This window comes from Aulonocara stuartgranti (assembly GCF_965226115.1).
Source record: "Aulonocara stuartgranti genome assembly, chromosome: 3".
NCBI classification, from domain to species: Eukaryota; Metazoa; Chordata; class Actinopteri; order Cichliformes; family Cichlidae; genus Aulonocara; species Aulonocara stuartgranti.
In genome coordinates, this window is record NC_138941.1 from 1,479,797 (window position 1) to 1,498,347 (window position 18,551).

An 18,551-nucleotide genomic window follows, 5' to 3' on the forward strand; every position below is an offset into this window, starting at 1 on the left:
CCCATATAATATTACTTTATTCTCGTGTATTTGGAACGGAAGCGTAGAGCTGCCACCCAGGCAAAAGAGAAATATAAGTATATCACGTTATAACGTGAAAAGTTTATCGTTCTAACAATATACTATCATGTTTGAACAACATGTTTGAACAACATTGTACGAAAAATGTACATAATTATCACGTCCGTACAATATTGTGCGAACGTGACAATTATGTATATTATAATAACGTGATATTATATTATACCAGTGGTTCTTAACCTGGGTTCGATCGAACCCTAGGGGTTCGGTGAGTTGGTCTCAGGGGTTCGGCAGAGCCTCCGCTGTGACGTGCACGGCTCATTTTGTGCACCAGTAAAAAACATATCTACGTCTAATTTGAAAAAAAAAACACACTTTATTTTTCACTAAAGAGGGGTTCAATGAATGCACATATGAAACTGGTGGGGTTCGGTACCTCCAACAAGGTTAAGAACCACTGTATTATACAAACATGAAAAGCATAATGTTAGAACAATAAACATTTCATGTCATAACGTGATACAGCTCTATTTTTCTTTTGCCTGGGTGGCAGCTCCACGCTTCCATAATTTGGTAATCAAAATATGTAACTTAATTAATTATATTGTGACGTACTTTTGCCTTTTCTTATTATTCTGCCTTCTCAATAACTATCAAAGCCTATTCACATTTAATTTGGCTTTCACAGAAATCCTACCTCTCCTTCTGGCTACAGAATACTTACCAAGGTTAGAAACAAAGAACAGTTATGCTTTATTAATGTTCGCTAATTACAATGTTCCACATTTCCTTGCTTTTTAAGTCATTTTTAGGCTTTTTAGAGTTTTTGTTTTTTATTTTTTTAGCAGTAATGTTTCTGCCTATTTATTTCAGCCCATGAAATCGAATGCAGATCTTCCTAATGTGAGATTTACATAAATGTAAGTAATTTTGTTTGTCATTGTCATTAATGTTGTTGCTGTTGTTGTTTTTGTGCAGTTTGCAATCATATAAACCTAGCAAACATCAGTCAGCACAGTGACTAACCTAAACAGATTCTTGCTTTATTCACATATATTATATGTAATTATATATACCTGCACATTGTACCTAGGGTTGCAGCCACTTGGCCCCACCCCATTGTTGTGACAGCCCTGATTGTACTTATACACTGCATCTGAACAGGGAACAGTCTGCCACATTAATGTATTTTTAAGTGACTTGTTTGTAATACATGAATTTGTTTCTTACAGATGTCAAAGTCTCAACCTCATGCTGCCCTCCCCCATCCTCCTAAAGTAAGTATTTGTTGTTGTGGTTTTTTATGCGGTGTCTGTGTCACATGCTAATCATAATTATTGAAATAACTGTTTTCTAACAGGTTTTCCAAAACACTAGTTATGTTTGTTGTCATTCAGACCAATACTACTGCTTAGACATTGTTTAGTGGTCATGCATGTTTGACAAGCTCGTTATGATACCAAAACAGTAGGCCTATCACAATAATCGATATATCGACTTAACACACAGTACATGTACATGACCTCAATAATTGTTGATGATGTAATTTATGTGCCATTATATTTACAAAAATAAAATATAATGATAACAAAACAATAACATTAAATAACATTGTTTTCTATTTGTTAGAAAACTTACTATTTATTCAAGTTTTTAAGGTATCTAATATTTTGATTCCTAATTTCAATGATCTAAATACTTTAAGAATTAGATGTTGGTTTGTCAATTGAAAGTGTGTAGATCTTGCATTATTATGGTGTTATATTATGATTATACATTCAAAGACATAAAATGGTCTTAAAATGACAATGACATAACTTGTCGCAATTGTTTATGGGGCAATATACCGACCAACAAAAAGTCGTTATCGTAACAGGCCTTCAAAACAGACGGTTTTATGATTGATAAATTAAAAAAATAAATACATTTAATTTCTCTGAGATTCTCTAATATTCAGTTACAGTTCACAACACAGCTACCCGTACATGCAGTATTATACTGTAAATATAAATCTCTGCATTTAGCATCCCACTAGAAGCGTCACAGTTACTGCCTCTTTTTTTTTTTTTACAAATACCTGTACTATTACTAACACATTTACTGTTTTACTTTTAGCCTGTGGATACAAATGCAGATTTCCTTAATGTAAGTTGTGCATTTTAATTACATCATGTTATTTTTATTATTATTTATTTATTTATTTTATTTTACATTCAAATATTTCAAGCTTCTTGGTTAAAGAAGCTTGATTGCTAGTAGGTAAAGAATAGTTCACCTATAATTCATATTCCCAATTAATTTCTCACCTCTGATTGAATGCCTTTGTTTGTTTTCCTATAACAAAACATTTTTGCTGGATATATATGGTGAATTTATATGCATAGATACAGTCGTAGTGCTTGACACATGCAAACAGCAGTAGATGTACTAAAAAGGAAATAATTACAATCATGATGTTGATTGCTGATGTCAGTATATATATTTTAGAGGAATGTTTTGTTTTTCACCCAAAATAACTATATTGCTTCAGAAGAGATTTATTACCCTACCGGACTCTTATATATTGTTCTGTTTTTTGTTTGTTTTTGTTATTTTCAGGTTCAATGGTGCGTGTTCTTCTAATGGCCGCCTTCCCACTGGAGGTTTTGATCCACAGCAATTTAAAAGGTAATCAGCTTTGAAAGTCAGTTCAAATGGTTAGCTAATAGTACTTTAAAAAGCCTACAACTCTGTCACCAGTTTCTTTACCAAAAATTACCCATAAAAGTATCGCTCAATAGCATATATTGTAGTTCAAATGTTTAGTTGTACAAATATCAAATTTTTGGAAATCTAAAACTAGTCAAACACTCAAATGTTCATGCTTTTTATAGGAGGACAGAGCAAAACGGACATCGGCGCAGAGTGAAGAACTGCCCTTGATAAGGACACTATGACAGCCATATATAGTAAGTGAAGACTTTCTGTGTATCTAAAATTGCATACAGCACAAGTAACTTACTTTGCAACCATTAAAATAGGTTGTAAAGTAAGTTACCAATACAAATAGGTGATGATGCATTGTAGTGGTTGGTCTCAGACAAAGAAGGTCAACAGATTTATGAATGCTGGAAGGTAAGGAGAGACGACCAAAAGGGGTGTTAGCATTACTGTAATGTGAACTGGATAGACTTCCCATCTAGGAAAAAAAAAGAGGTAAATTATGCGTAAAATATATCTGTATTAATATCTGTATCTGTATAAACAGAAATATCTGTTTGCTAAATGAAGCCAGCTAACATAAATCACATTTTTATTTTAACTCTGATAAAAGTAATAGAACTGTGACTTTTGTTTGTTACAGTGGCGGTAAGGAAGGGGTTTCCCAGCGTGTCCAGAAGGGCTTTGAGGATTGCAGTGAAAGCTGGGGGAACTGAGACTGTGTATATATATATATATATATATATATATATATATATATACACACATATATATGTGTGTATATATATATATATATATATATACACATATATATGTATATGTGTGTGTGTTTCTTTTAGAATGTTTAAGTATGTAATGAGAATAAACTTATAAAATGAATATTCCTTGCTTGATTGATATGCTATATGTATGTTTTAAACATCAAATAAAGATTTCTTTCAGATGTTACATGTGAATGTGTTTTCTTAGAAATATATGAAGGGTTAAATTTATATTTTTTTGAATGATTTTAAATACATTTAAATTGTATTTTGAAATATATTTTATTAATATATTTCAAAATATACAAAAAATGGCCAAAAAATATATGTGCTAAAATACATTTTAAATATATAAATATATTTTAAAATGTATTTTAAAATATATTTTTTTACCGTATGGGCAAAGCTACACCAGAGGGTTGTGCTGTGTAACAGGTTGGTGCAGGTGGTGTTATCTACATTTGAACATTAGGCAACAGTCTCATGAAGACACTTTCTATTGTTCACTAAAGACCAACAATAACAGAGACAAAGGGAGAGCAGCAGAACTAGTGCTAACAATTAGCACTGCTAGCCTGCCCACCAACACCAGCTAATGTTCTAAAAACGATGATCAATGATTTTGCTGTAACGGCTCCAGCTGTCTGTGTCAGGGACACGTTGGAGATGAAGTGAGTGATCCAGTGACAAAGGTTTGGAAAGCTGCAGTCAGCTGAGACTAAAGGAGTCACCTGACCGAGAGACCAAATGTTTCACTGAGAACGTCCAGATGAACAGAATCAACCTTTGGGATAATCTGTTCCACACATCCATGTTTCACTTACTGCATTATATTTCCTCATTGCTGTGCACACAGGCCTGTGGCTTATAACCAACTCCAAGTTCAGACTCAGAGGCTGCTGAAGCTGTTTTCTGGAACAGAGACGTGTTGGATATAAAAGCAACTCTTCTTTATGTGTCAGCACTGAGGAAAGGAGCAGCTTCGTTTCTAAGTGTATGAAGGACTGTAGCAGTGTGTGTGTGAGCTTTATTTCACAGACAGAACCATGTCAAAAACACAACTTCAGGTAAAAACAATACAAAATCAAAGAGTCTGATCAGAAGGATTAAACAGAGGAGTGTGGGACTGTTTTTAACAGACAGCAGGTTAAGCCAGGCTGGAGGAGTAAACTGAGCCTCGGTGTGAGCAGCAGTGTGTTTGACAGGAAGCTGAGATAAACAGTCTGGAGCCCATTTAGTGCTTCATATGAAAGTGTGAGGATTTGAAAGCAAATCTAAAATCAAGCAGGAGTCAGTGTGAGAATGATTTGTGCTTTTCCTCAGTCAGATGCTGGGAGTTTCAGTTCATCCATGTTCAGCGTGCTGTGCTTTGTGTAACAGGAGAATATGACAGTATAAATCAAGTCTTCATGTCACTGAAAGCCTCCACAGTCTGCTATGGAGGTGCATCAGTTTGGATTTACAAGAAGAACATTTCTTAAACCTGCCACAAGATGGCGCTCCAACAGAAGGGATGTCCACAGTGTAACACAGACACACACATACTGTGTGAATGTGTGAGTGAATGGGCTTTCAACACAAGGCTTCTGCTGCTACCTTTAATTACATAATTAGCTAACAAGAACAAACTGTTAATTACCACCAAAGAACGGCTCCAGATTTTAGCTGCTGACCATTTTGTGAAACGTTGATTACATCAGCTTATTGTTGATTTTTCAACCTTAATATCAGCTGCTTTAAAGGAGCCTCGTTCTCTGGCAGTAACACTTTTCTTCACTAGATGCAGTGCAGGCACAGTCTGTGTTTCTAAACTACACACTAATGTTCATTGTTGTGCAGCTAAATCCTCCCTCTGGATGGGAAGAATCCCTGTCAGGCTTCAAACACCTGGCTTGGTGTTCTGGAGCTAATGTGTCACCTGTGAGGACTCTGAGATGAACACACAGCAGACACTTCAGTTCTCCGTCTGTGTGTCCTCAGTTTCCCAGCATGCCTTGGCTGTGGTGGTGGAGGTGAATGAGGGGGAACATGCTGCTCTGTCAGCACTCAGGTTTCATACCTGGTGATCTCAGAGGACAAAGCGGCGTTACAGCAGCGCACGTTGATGAGACCTGATGCTCTGAACAGTTCAGACTTCAGCCTCACTCTGAGAAAACAAACGACTGACTGTCAGCAGCAACTACACCTGCTCCATCAGTGACGGAGAGAAGAACTGAGACTGAGAGACATACAGCTGCAGGTCAAAGGTCAGAAACGCCCGCTCTTTGTACGGGTCAGGAGTTAGTACTGCAGAGGTCAGAGGTCAGCTTGCTGACAAACCATTTGAAACAGTTTGGAGCTAAAAGCACAACAGCAGAGGAAAGAAGAGACACTGCAGAGATGATGCAAAATATTGTGTTTTGTTCTCAGCTGTCAAAAAGTGTAACACACGTGTTCCAGCACAGCCTTTGTGTACTTTCACTTCTCCATACTGTCCATTGGAAATCCTGTTTGTTACTTTTTGATTTCAGTCCATGTGTCCAAAGCAAACTTCTGTCCCACACTTTCTCTGCTGACTCTTCACCGATGCTCAGATGATCTCAGATGATTTCACCAGAACTCATCAAAATTCGGGCTCCACAGAAACCCAGACGTCACTAAACAAGCGTAACAAGCAAAGTGAAAACTGGTCGTTCAGCTTTATTGACCAAAGATAAGCTCACATGTCACCTCATGACACAGACACTTATTTCCACAGCATGCACGAGGACTGACAATAAGTGTCTATAAAGCCACTTCTATCTGCCACACCTGTGCTTCTGTCATGGTTGCTCTCCTCTCACTCTGTCATTTATCCACAGTCTGCCTCCCTCTGCTCCGTCAGCTGACGTCCTCTCTACACCACCTGCTGTGTTTTATCCTGCAAAAACACATTTAAGAAGCGTTGCACCGAGTAACGGGAGGAACTGCTATAAAATCCATTTAAAGGAGGTGGTGCTGAGTGCTGTGACTGGGGTCCCACCACTGACATCACGGGTGGAGGACATGTTGGAAAACTGCTACAAAGTGCTGTGCAGCCAGCAGAGCTTACAGTCTGTCCTGTGTGTCATACAGGCTCTCACACTTAGTGTTTCTGTGACACATTGAAGAGAAGTTTGTGTTGTTCACAGTTGTGCTTGTACTGAGTGACAGCTGACATGACCTAACAGGAATAATGTGTCTGTGCTGAATGAGAAGTAACACACAATGAAGTCTTGATGCATCTCAATCATCCAGGAAAGTGAGTCTGTTGCTTCTGTTCATCTGGACGCAGCGTTTTGTGGGAGAAACGTGTCGTCATCATCAGGTGACGTCTTCAGTCTCAGCTGCAGGTTTCAGTCTTACAAACAGGACATTTGCATAAAGACTGAAAGCAGCTGCAGGAACGATGGGCTGGGAGCTCCGTTCCTTCATCTTAATTATGCAGATTCTCAGGACCATTGATCAACAACCACTGATCCATGTCCATGAGTCCCATTCACAGAGATGTGGGAATGGCTGCAGTCACAGCATGTAAGATGGAAATAAATGAGAAGTATTTAGCTGAAGTGGATTTGATTTATGTTACTTCTTTTTTAACTTGTAGTTCTACATTGGAAGATTATTGTGATATTGAAATATAAAAATACATTTATATTCTATTATTTTCTCAAAATAAGCGTCACACTCGTGGAAGCCGGTGTAGCCGCCGAAACGCCTGCATTTATGGAGACTTTCAGCCCCAGGTAGGCCAGTTATGGATCTTCGGATCCACATTATGTCAGCATAAAATACATACTTAGGCAGAACTTTGCAAATATCTATTTTTCATTTTGTAGCAGCATAGAGCTTTTTTCCAATTATTTTTTAAAAGTCAGGTCAAGGCTCCAAAAGCCCAAAGGCGATATAACAGTTTGTGTTTGCTACATGGATCATTGTAGTTCAGCTTTCCTTTGTTATATTTCTTTAAGAGCTCAAAATGTGTTCATTACATAAATCAAATGTAATTTTCTCTGTAGCACTTCATGGATTTCATAAGCAACACACTGTAGTTGTTCACACAAAGCATAAAGGTAAAAACAATATACACAGTGTTATCTTCATTTTAGATGTCACAAAGTATTTGCGGCTCCCAGTGTTTTCCCGAACCCTGACCCTTTGCGTGGAAACCGGGTCCAAAAGGCTCTTTGGGTGTTAAAGGTTGCTGACCCCTGCACTAGGCCCAACTGACACATATATTTGATTCCAAATACAAAAAATAATGTGTAACCTGCTGGAAGAATGTAGGAGGTTGAGACAGGATCTCAACACTTGGTGTCTGCAACAAAAGACAACAATATGTGGGCCGATCGTGGCTCAAGAGTTGGCAGCTCGTCTTGTAATCGGAAGGTTGCCGGTTCGAGCCCCGGCTTGGACAGTCTCGGTCGTTGTGTCCTTGGGCAAAAAAGCACTTTGGGGTCCTTAGGGACGAGTAAAGCGCTCTACAAATACAGGCCATGTAATGGCAGAAACATTCTCTAGTGTAAATCCTGACTAGTTCATTAACTACAGATCAGTTTCAGTGAACATTATTCACAGAGGGATCTGAGTTCCTTATACCAGACTCTACAGAAACTGTAACACTGTGCAGCTCTGCGACTCAACAATATGACAACAATGTAACACACACTAGAATCATCAAATAAAGCCCCACTAACCACTAGAACTAGAACTAACTAACTAGCACTGGACACTTGCATATTAGAGATTTCTACCACCATAGGAGGCGAGATATCATCCTTGAACCAGAGCATCCAGCCCTCAATTTCGGACATAAAAAGCGACGTGGCCAGGCATGATAACACTTTGACTGAACTGCAGGACTGTGCCTCGAACCACTCTGACACCATCGCCACTCTCCAGGCCACTGTGGAGCGTTTGTCTGCGGAGGTAAAGAAGTTAGATGAGAGATGTGGAGCTCTTGAGGCACTCCAGGAGGAATAATTTAAGAACTGCAGGAATACCAGAAGGCACAGAGGGACCCAAGATGACTGAGTTGGTTCACACCTGTTGGCGGAGGCGCTATCTCTCGAGGAGAAGCCACTCATCGATCGAGCACATAGAGTGAATCGCCAGCGTCCCAAACAAAGTCATCTTCCTCGGCCCATCATCTTGAGATTGCACTACTACCACATTGGTGAGGAAATTCTGCTGAAAGCTGCAGAGAACAAGAACCTGATGTATAAGGGTTTTTAAAATAAACATCCTCCCAGATTTCCCTCCCTCTGTTGGAAACGCAGAGCCGCATTTGCAAATATGAGAGGAAGACTACGTGGGATGACCGGCGTCAGGTACAGACTGCTATACCCTGCAAAGCTGTTAGTGACCCATGGTGATGTGAGGAAAAGCTTTACCGATCCCAAAGAGACCGTAGACTACGCGGAGAAGCACCTCTCCCACCCACCTTCAAATGTATTAAAAGCAAGGATATATCTATATGTCTAACGCTGACACAGCACTGTGTTTCTTCTTTTCCCTTTATATTCCATGTAAAGGTGAATATGGAGCGTTTATGGCGATTTTCTGAATCTCGGGCAGATGAACTTCCCTGAAGTGTTTCTTGCTGGGTGTCGAGTGTTTGACCGACGCATGAAACGACACGTTTGTGAGTCTTTGTGAGTATTTATCACACGGCGTGCTGCGGGGAAAAGCCTGTTGTAACATTCATGTTTTAGCCCCTGACGGCTCTTTTTGGCTTTTCATCCCTAAACTCTCTGCATGCTCTTTCATGTGATTCGTTTTATTTTGAAAAGTCTCAATAGGATCTTGAGCTTTATTGTGAAAGGTTTACGTGGAAAATAAAGAAGCGGACGGCGGAGCCACGCGATGGTTTTACCGGCGTTGTTGCTAACGAGCGTCCGTAGTGTGGTTATATTAAATATAAGAGAAAGAGAGAACTTTAATACAGACACTACAGTGAGCATCACAACCATGTAACATATTTTACACCATGAAACAAACGATGTTTCATATCATCATCTGATATATATGTTATATGGAACAGGCCCAGCTCAGGCTGCCTGTGATGCAGCACAGCGCCACCCTGTGGTCATCACTGCACTGGTGACACTACAAACAACAAGTATACAGGATGGACGGTGGCCCTGAGAGCTCACACACACTGCTGCTTCTAAAACACCATGAAACAGGAAAATGCTGTGAAAGCACAAAATAATCACAGTTCAAAGAGACAATAGTGACAGAAACAGAGGCTTCACTGGTGCTGAGGGAGAAATCCCAGAGAAGCTTCCTTCCTGCCAGTATACGAGCCCACCAACAGAGACAGGACCAGTTCATCCTCCATCACTTACTGTGGCTCACGTTGCTCTTCTGTTGCTTTGCATCACAGACGCGTCTTTACTGGCTTCTTGTTCTAATTGCACTTAGAAACATGTTGTCTTTAACCTGTCACAGCTGCCCAGATGTTGCTGCTGAGAACATGTGGAGCTGATTCATGTAGTCATGTGTCTGTGAACAGCCAATCACAGGAAGACTTTCAGAAGCAACTCAGAGGAACAGCTGAGATGTGCTGAGTGACACAAGAACTGACAACAAATGTTAAAGTTCAAATGGTGGTTTTGTTTGCAGGGACTGTGAGTGGATGGAGATCCTGGTCCTCCTCAGCTGTGAGTTCTTCCTCTGTCATGAGAACCTCAGGGGGAGAACATGTGCTCACTCTCAGCTGCTTTAACAGGAAAGAAGCTCTTTTAGATCAAAGCTGAGAAACTGTTTGTAACAGCGAACTCTGTCACCTTTCTCTCCTCAGCCTGCTGCTGGACAGGCCCATGAAGCTCTGCTGTAAAGGCTTCCATGTCCCAGGCTTCACCTTTACCTGCTGACCAACGGGAGGCGTGGCCAAAACAGCGATGGGGAGTGGAGCAGCAGGTAGCAGAGGTGAGCCTCTTGTATGCAGCCTGTTATCTGTGGGACCAGGGAGGACGTGACAGCAGATGTTGCTGATTCAACATCTGTGTGACAGCTGGAGGAGCACAGTCTGCAGGAAACATCTGTGCATGTAGGAGACACCAAGGTTTACATGGTGGAAGCAGACGACTGACTCAAGCAGCCTCACATCACAGGCTGCTGGCTACAAGCACATGACCACAGTGACTGGTTTCACTGGTGTCTGTCCCAGTCTGTGGCAGAGACACAGGAAGTCACAGACAGCCTGCACACAGCGTTTCCTCTGGAGTGTGTTTCACACCCTGTTTGTGTTTCTCACTAACATGTTGTAGTTCTTCCTGCACACAGCAGCACTTTGATCATTTCTCCTGCTTTTCTTCCTTTTCTAGCTTTTATACACTGACAGTAACACAAAACTCCAAAGTCATCATTTGAGGAGCTTCTTAAGAGTTTCTGTGAGTTTAGTGAAGTCAGCCTCTCAACAATAAGTGTGTGTGTGTTGATTATCTAATGTTCAGAGAGGACTGCACTGATGTAGCATCCAGGTGAGCAGCTTATGAGCCAACAGGGGAAATTTAGCTGTATTATTGTTGTTTAAATGTAATAATTTATTATTTCATGTTCCAATATTTCACTTTTCCCAACGTTTTGTTATCATTTGGTCTGAAAACCATGACAAACAGCAGTGTTACAGTTGTTAGCATTAGCTGCTATAGAGCACTCAGTCACTGTATTGGTGTTAGCGACATGAACATATCTGAGCTAACTGTGTGTTCCAGATGTGCAGCAAACCCAACTGTCCCTGTGTTTTCCTGCTGTAGACATTATCCCCATGATGCTGACGTCCTCTGGTGGGACGAGCTCACACGTTTATGGATTCAGATGCTAACTGGACCAGACTGGTGTCAACCTTGGTGCTATAGAAGCAAATCAAAGAAGAACCAGTTGAACCTGAGCTGTCTGTAGTGGTGACACCAACACCATGTCACCTGCACATAAGATAAGATAAGATAAGATAGAACTTTATTAATCCCTCGGGTGGGTTCCTCTGGGAAATTCGACTTCCAAAAAAAGCACAGCAACGACCGAAGTTACAGTTACAGAACTGTTATATATATATACACACACACACACACACACACACACACACACACACACACACACACACACACACACACACACACACACACATATATATAAATACAGAGACAAATATAAATAAAATATACGAAGGGGATAAATAGAATAAATAGGAATAAAAAATAAAAATACAAGTGAATTGCACATTTCAAGTATTGAGTCTATTGCACCGTTGACTATTTACAAAAAGTATTGCACAAGGTATTGTACAGTGAGGTGCAGAGGCACTACAGCTTAGTTGTTCCCTCCTTTGTCCTCCTGTTTCCCCTCCCTCTCCCCTCCAGAGAGGAGTTAAACAGTCTGATGGCGTGTGGGACAAAGGAGTTTTTAAGTCTGTTAGTTCTTGTCTTGGGGAGAAGCAACCTGTCACTGAACAGACTCTTCTGGTTGTTAATGGCCGTGTGCAGAGGATGCCTGGCATTGTCCATAATGTCCATCAGTTTCTTTAATGTCCTTTTCTCTGCCACTGTCACCAGAGTGTCCAGCTTCATGCCGACCACAGAGCCAGCCCTCCTGATCAGTTTCTCCAGCCTGGATGAGTCCTTCTTTGCTGTGCTGCTCCCCCAGCACACCACAGCATAGAAAAGTACTCCAGCAACCACTGACTGGTAAAACATCCTCAGGAGCTTCCTGCAGATGTTAAAAGACCTCAGCCTCCTGAGGAAGTACAGTCGGCTTTGGGCTTTTTTATACAGGTGCTCTGTGTTGCATGACCAGTCCAGTTTATTGTCCACCCACAGCCCGAGGTACTTGTACTTGTTGACCACCTCCACCTCCTCCCCCTCTATCTGAACTGGCAGTGGACCTTCTCTGGACCTCCCGAAGTCCACAACCAGTTCCTTAGTCTTTGAGGTGTTGAGTTGCAGGTGGTTTGTGTGACTCCATGCGACAAAGTGACCCAGGGTCAGTGTTGAACCTATAAGCTGTGTCCTCACAGTTCAATATGTCCTCACTGCACAGGTCAATGACATCAGAGCTGTAATGTTGTTCCCGTCACACTAAAACTTCTGGCATAAGGTGACTTTTCTGGGTGATTCCTACTCCAGGGTCACCAGTTTGAATCCCTCTGTTACTGCTGGGAACGTGCTGCTAAAGTGCCCTTGAGCAAGGCCACGTCCAGCTTCTGAAGCCAACCCTGGGCTCTGCTTGCTGGCAGTGACAGAGTAGATGAAACAGCTCAGTGGATGCTAACTCACAGCTAACAGCGCTCTGTCATGGATAAGTGAAATAAAGCTGACTGACCCACAGCTGCACACAAACACCTCCAACACCTACAGGTCAGCAGGTCCACTGCTGTCTCTGATGGGCCCAAACTTTGCTTGTTCAGCGTTTGCTGCTGCTGACTTTGAAAATCACACCAAACATGGAATCAAATATATCGACTCAGCTTAGACTACAGAGAAGCTCGGCACTGCTCACAAAACTCAAACACAAAAGGCTTTTTAAAGACAACAATCACTTTGACAGACACACAAACACGACTGAGTACAGAGCAGCTGCTGGTTTGAAGCCACAGAAATGTTCAAATGTTTAAACACACTGCAGCGTTGCAGCCGTGATGCATTTGTGCTGCTAAGGCCACACACATCAGCTGCCTTACATTTTAGCACCAGTTCATCTCTGACCATGGCAGCACAGTCTTTCCAGTACAGTGATGTTGGTGGGGACAGTGGGGACTGATTGTTCATTGGCTGTAAGCCGGTCACATGGACGTTTAACTGGTGCTTTGATTGCTCTGTAGTCTGTTGTGCCTGTGAGCTGCTCCTAAAATGAGACAGATTATAATTGTCACCATTCTGTTAATGACTCTTATTATGTGCGCTCTCCTCCACTGTCACACTAAACACATTAAACCTTTATTTTGGTGTAAAGTCAGGATTTATTGGCTCTTCTTAAAAGCGTCATGAAGTGCAAAACTCAGCAAACATTATACAAAAGTAGATTTAGAAGCTGAACTGAAAACATTTAAAGTGACAGTCAGCACAAATCCAGCTGACATCTCCATCCAACCCAAGTCTTCATTTAAAGTCATTATAACTGTGACACACGTTTGTTACAGTATTAATCCTGCCTGATGCTGCAGGGCCAACATCATGAAACAGGCTCAGCATTTATTTCCATTATGAAACTTTATCATTAAAAACAAACCATTGTTCTGCAGTCGTCCCAGGACTGTCGGTCAAACGTTCTCTCCACATGTTTAAGGCTGAGCTCACTTTATCGTCTGCCTGAAGGAGGAAAGCAGATGTTACTAAACATCACAATAAAACATATGAAATGGGTGCACATGAGGAACGTCTGCACTGTTAAAGCCATGCAAACATCTTCACACATGAAGCAGCAACACCTCTCAGTTTAGCAGCAGCTGGTAAAAGCCACAGTGATCCTGGAGCCTCCCTGAAGGACTCGTTCATCAGTAACTGTCAGGAGGACGATTAAACCTTCTGCACACGTCCTGTAGTTACACACTCGGGAGGAAAGACGACGTCCTCGCTCTGCAACATGATCTGTGTTTCATCCAGGACGCTCAAACACAGACTGGTTTCCAAATATTAGACGCACTGGTTCTTCATGCGTTTCTACCTGAGCACTCAGAGTCATTTCTACAACAGGCCTCCTTCACCTGCTGGTGCCTCTGTTTCTGTGTTTGGCTGTTTCCATCAGTGCCTGATGTTTGTGATCTTTGATCTGTTCTGAAGTCTCTCTTTGTGACACAAATGTTGTTTGGCTTCTTTTGCAAACAAGGCAAAAGAACTTTAATGGATTCATTTGCTGATCTTATTTTCTGATGCAAAGCCGTCCTTTCAACGCTTTAGAAAGAAAACCAAACAATGTTCTTAAAACTTTCCCAAAATGTAAAAGCTATTAAAACCATAAACTTCTGCTCCTTGATCATGTGATTCTTCTTCTAGACTGTCTGTAATTGTTATTGCTGATTGTCAATAAAGTTGTTTTTTATAAGTTATGTTGTAAAGGAAGCTTGTGGCGAGGGAGGAGGGGCGACTAAAAGCAGGTTCATATAGTGGGAAAGTCCTCAGGTCATGTGAGGATATTTACTGATGCGTCAACACTGTCAGATAAAAGAACGGCTGCTGCATTTGTTCTCCCACAAATAAGTTTGGTGATGAGTAAAAGAATTACAGATGATGTGGCAGTTTATACTGGGAGCTGGTAGTGATGTTACTGGCTTGAACTGGGTGGAGGACGCACTAATATGGAGGTATGTGGTTTGCTGGGACTCTAGCAGCGTGCTAGTGAGCACAGGTGATATGTCTTCAGACTCTAGGCAACATATTGTTTTTGATATACTTCATTTACTGTATAGAATCAAACACAGAGGGATAGAAGTGGATTTCTTATGGCTCCCTGTGAATATCGGTGTTGATGCAATGAACAGGACGATAAGTTTAAAAAGGTGCAGCAAGAAGAAGTCGTGCAGGTTTGACTATAAAATACAGTGAAAGTGAGGTGAAGAGTATAATGAAGGTAAAGATGAAGGACGAGTGGCAGGCACACTGGGACAGAGACGGGAAAGGCAGATATTATTATACAGAAAACAGTCGTGTAGAAGAAGCTGCAGCAGAGACCAGGATGGAATCTGGAGAGTCAGAGTTGGTCACACAGGCTTGAATAGCACACTTAAAAAGGTAAACATGACACAGGAAGTGTGACTTCTGTGGACCAGAGGAGACGTTTGACGGGTTGTTAGCGTCGTCAGGATGCTGGATGGAAACGCTGTGCCTGATAGGATGATTACAGGCTGGACTTTGTCTTCCTGTTACAGATGGATCCAGGCCCTGGATGACTGCTGGACACACATGACCCACACTAGGCTGCCTTCATCCATCCTTTCCTCCTTCACTGAGACTCAGAGTCAGCATGTATGTATTTATCAGTGATTTGAATCCTTTCATTACAGAGTGAAGTTAAAGTAGACGTGTGAACACACTAATAAACACAAAGGGACACAACTACTACTCCATGATGTAAAGCTGAAGTATTACACAGCTTTATGAACCTCCTGTTATCCTGGTAGACGAGTACAGCAACAAATCTTTTACTTGAACATCTTCTGGCTCCAATAAGCTTTGAAATGTGACCATGAAGTTAGAGACACACTGACTGAAACCCACAGCTGTGACTGTGGATCACATCCACACACAGTGTAGCTGCTGTCTCTGTGTGAGCCTTTGCACTGCTGCTCGCAGCACCGTTATATCACTCAGCGCTCGCTGCTGTTATTGAATCCACTTTTTACTGTCCGTGCAATCAAGCTCCTCTGCAGAGCTAGAAAATATCTTCGAACCAGTTTATGTGTTAGGGGATCCTTTGCAGTTGTGACTGTTGCCTCTGTTTTTGTCCTTTGGTTCCTGGGAGCCTTTTACATTTCCATCAGCAACAAATATCTGAACAGGCTTTATTGTAGGAAATACAGGAGTAAATAGTTGTCATTATTTATTAGATGTTGTTAAAGATGATCCGATGCTTGTTTAGTTTAATGCTGTGGCTTCAGTCAGCATCACTGTGCTGTATAGTTTTATTTTTCTGATCCTTCTGTTAAAGTTGCTGAATAAAAGCTGGTTGGTCTGCACCTCACCTCTGCCTCGAGCCTCCTTCTTTAAAGCAGCAGAGGCTCTTCATTCAGGTATCACAGCTCGAGTTGTTCTGCAGGAGACCCAGAGTACTGTCCTTGGTCCATAATGACATTAATCCTCAAAAATAGTTCTGGCATAATAATTGTGCACACAGTGTAAAACTGAAGAAGCTTCTCAGATGAAATGTCTTCAAGAAACTTAAAAAAGTCCAGACACTTTTGTTTCTGAGCTTCTTAATTCAATTCAATTTTATTTATATAAATCACAACAGCAGTCGCCTCAAGGCGCTTTATATTGTACAATAGATCGCACAATTATAGATACAGAGAAAAACCCAACAATCATATGACCCCCTATGAGCAGCACTTTGGCGACAGTGGGAAGGAAAAACTCCCTTTTAACAGGAAGAAACCTCCAGCAGAACCAGGCTCAGGGAGGGGCGGGGCCATCTGCTGTGATTGGTTTGGGTGAGAGAAGGAAGACAGGATAAAGACATGCTGTGGAAGAGAGACAGATGAACCGCTGAGTGTTGTCCCGTCGAGGTGGCTCTTCTATGTTGTGCATTTATGGCACCAAACCACAAATGCAAAGGAAGAAAGGGTCGAGGCTGATTGGTGTATGTGCCCATGAGTATGAGTGTACACGGGTGTTTCTCTGTGTTAGTGACAGTCTGACAGAAGGCTGCATCCCTCAGCCTCATGTGGGCTGTGTAGCCCCTTTACAACTGCAGTGAGAGCTCAGACCTGTTTCTGGTGGGTGGTGGACTCCTCCAGGGCTTCCCCTGATTCCCCTTCTGCCACAGAAGACTGTGGCCTCAGAAACTCATATCTGCTTTTTGCAAATGAAGCGAACCTGTTGGCTTCATCAGCAGGGGCGGATCTAGAAGGGTGGCATGGGGTGGCAAGTGCCACCCTAAAATGATCCCTTGCCACCCCAAGTGCCACCCCAGTTTTGCATATGACAGTGTTGTTTATTAAAATAAGTTTAACAGTTTGAGCGTAGTTACAGTCAGCAGTGAATATAAATGCTAGAACTGGATATATTCCATAGTGTCCCCCCCCCCCCCCCCTCCACATTAACAAATGGTTCAGCCCATAGCAGGACCGGCTTTTTTCTTGTTTTCAGTAGCAAGTGATGCTTATGATTGTGCCAGAGCACATTTTGAACAACACCATGGGAATTTTGGATTTTACACAGGTGGGTGGATGTTACACTGTGGAAATGAAGGAAGGTGAGTGCTATTTTAAATGGTTGTAGAAAATGAAAAAACAGCAGGTGTATTGGCTGCATTTTTAGATAAATAGTTGTATCTGTTTACAAAATGTACAATTTATATTTGCATTTCAAGTTATAAACATTTACCCAACACGTCTGTGGTTTTTTTACAGTAAAAAATACTGCTAGGATTTTAGGTTCTTTGTGTGATTTCAGATCAGTAATAGTTACATTAATAGTAATAGTAATACTAATGCAGTATGTCAGTGAAAAAACAACTAAATTCAGTTGAGCTGAAAAGATACCAAACAAAGCAAGAGGAGGAAAAAATAAAATGAAACAATCTGAGGGTGAAATACAAACGTAAACTCAAAGGAGTCACAAATGTCCGGTTGTATTTCAGACCTCAGAGGGTGAATCCAACAAATCATGAAAAATGAGGTTTACATGTTTGTTCATGACAGTGCAGATTTCTGACATTTTGTGTCATTTAAGCTGCAACAATGTGACTGTTTTCTAACAAAAACAGTGAAACTTAAGTTAGACTTGTGTTTGTAAATGAAGCGCCCCATGTTGTGTAGCTTTCTGGAGTTTATACTTATTGGGCTACATATTTATTTAATATACAGGCTGTACAGTACATAACATCAAAACTCACATGTTTCATGTAACTAAAGTGTGTAATCATGTGGGTACAGACAATAATTAAGTTATAGACTATATTTATATGAAAAACGTGCATACTTACTGCATTTGAATCATTTTAACCACATGTAACCACCTGCATATGTGTTTGGGGGGAAAAGGCTTTGATTTTGCCACCCTAAGAAAATTTCTCTAGAGCCGCCCCTGACCATTTCACAGGATTTGCATTTAAAGATGCAACAAGACTAAAATGGTTAGGGTCAGGAGGTCAAAGGTCAGAGCTCCTGTGGGTCTGAGGGCGGCCTCACGCTGGAGAAGGATGAAGGAGTCTGACCTGAGCCAGTGTTTGACATGAACACATCAGCACTGCTGTCAGTGAGCCTAACGACAGCCGTTAGCATCATTTCAGTGTTTCAGTCATAAAAACACTTCCTGTCTCTGTGGTGGTTACAGTGACATCATGCAGTTTGTGCTTTGACCTCCAGAGGGCGACAAATCAGCACAGACAGAGAGCTCCATTCAAACTTTGCTGCCA

General features: G+C 41.3%; 1 protein-coding gene and 1 long non-coding RNA gene across 3 annotated transcripts in view; both read left to right on the top strand.

Moving 5' to 3' along the window:
* Positions 1-18,551, top strand: part of LOC309702163 (uncharacterized protein) — an 854,297-nt gene that overhangs the window by 696,708 nt on the left and 139,038 nt on the right. The window lies entirely within an intron of this gene.
* On the top strand, positions 747-3,428 carry LOC309702499. Of its 2 annotated transcripts, XR_014275561.1 has the most exons (6): positions 747-941; positions 1,254-1,298; positions 2,137-2,166; positions 2,620-2,688; positions 2,895-2,969; positions 3,365-3,428. It is a non-coding gene; the product is annotated as an uncharacterized lncRNA (long non-coding RNA). The 2 variants fall into 2 exon arrangements; XR_014275560.1 differs by having other exon boundaries at positions 2,620-2,969.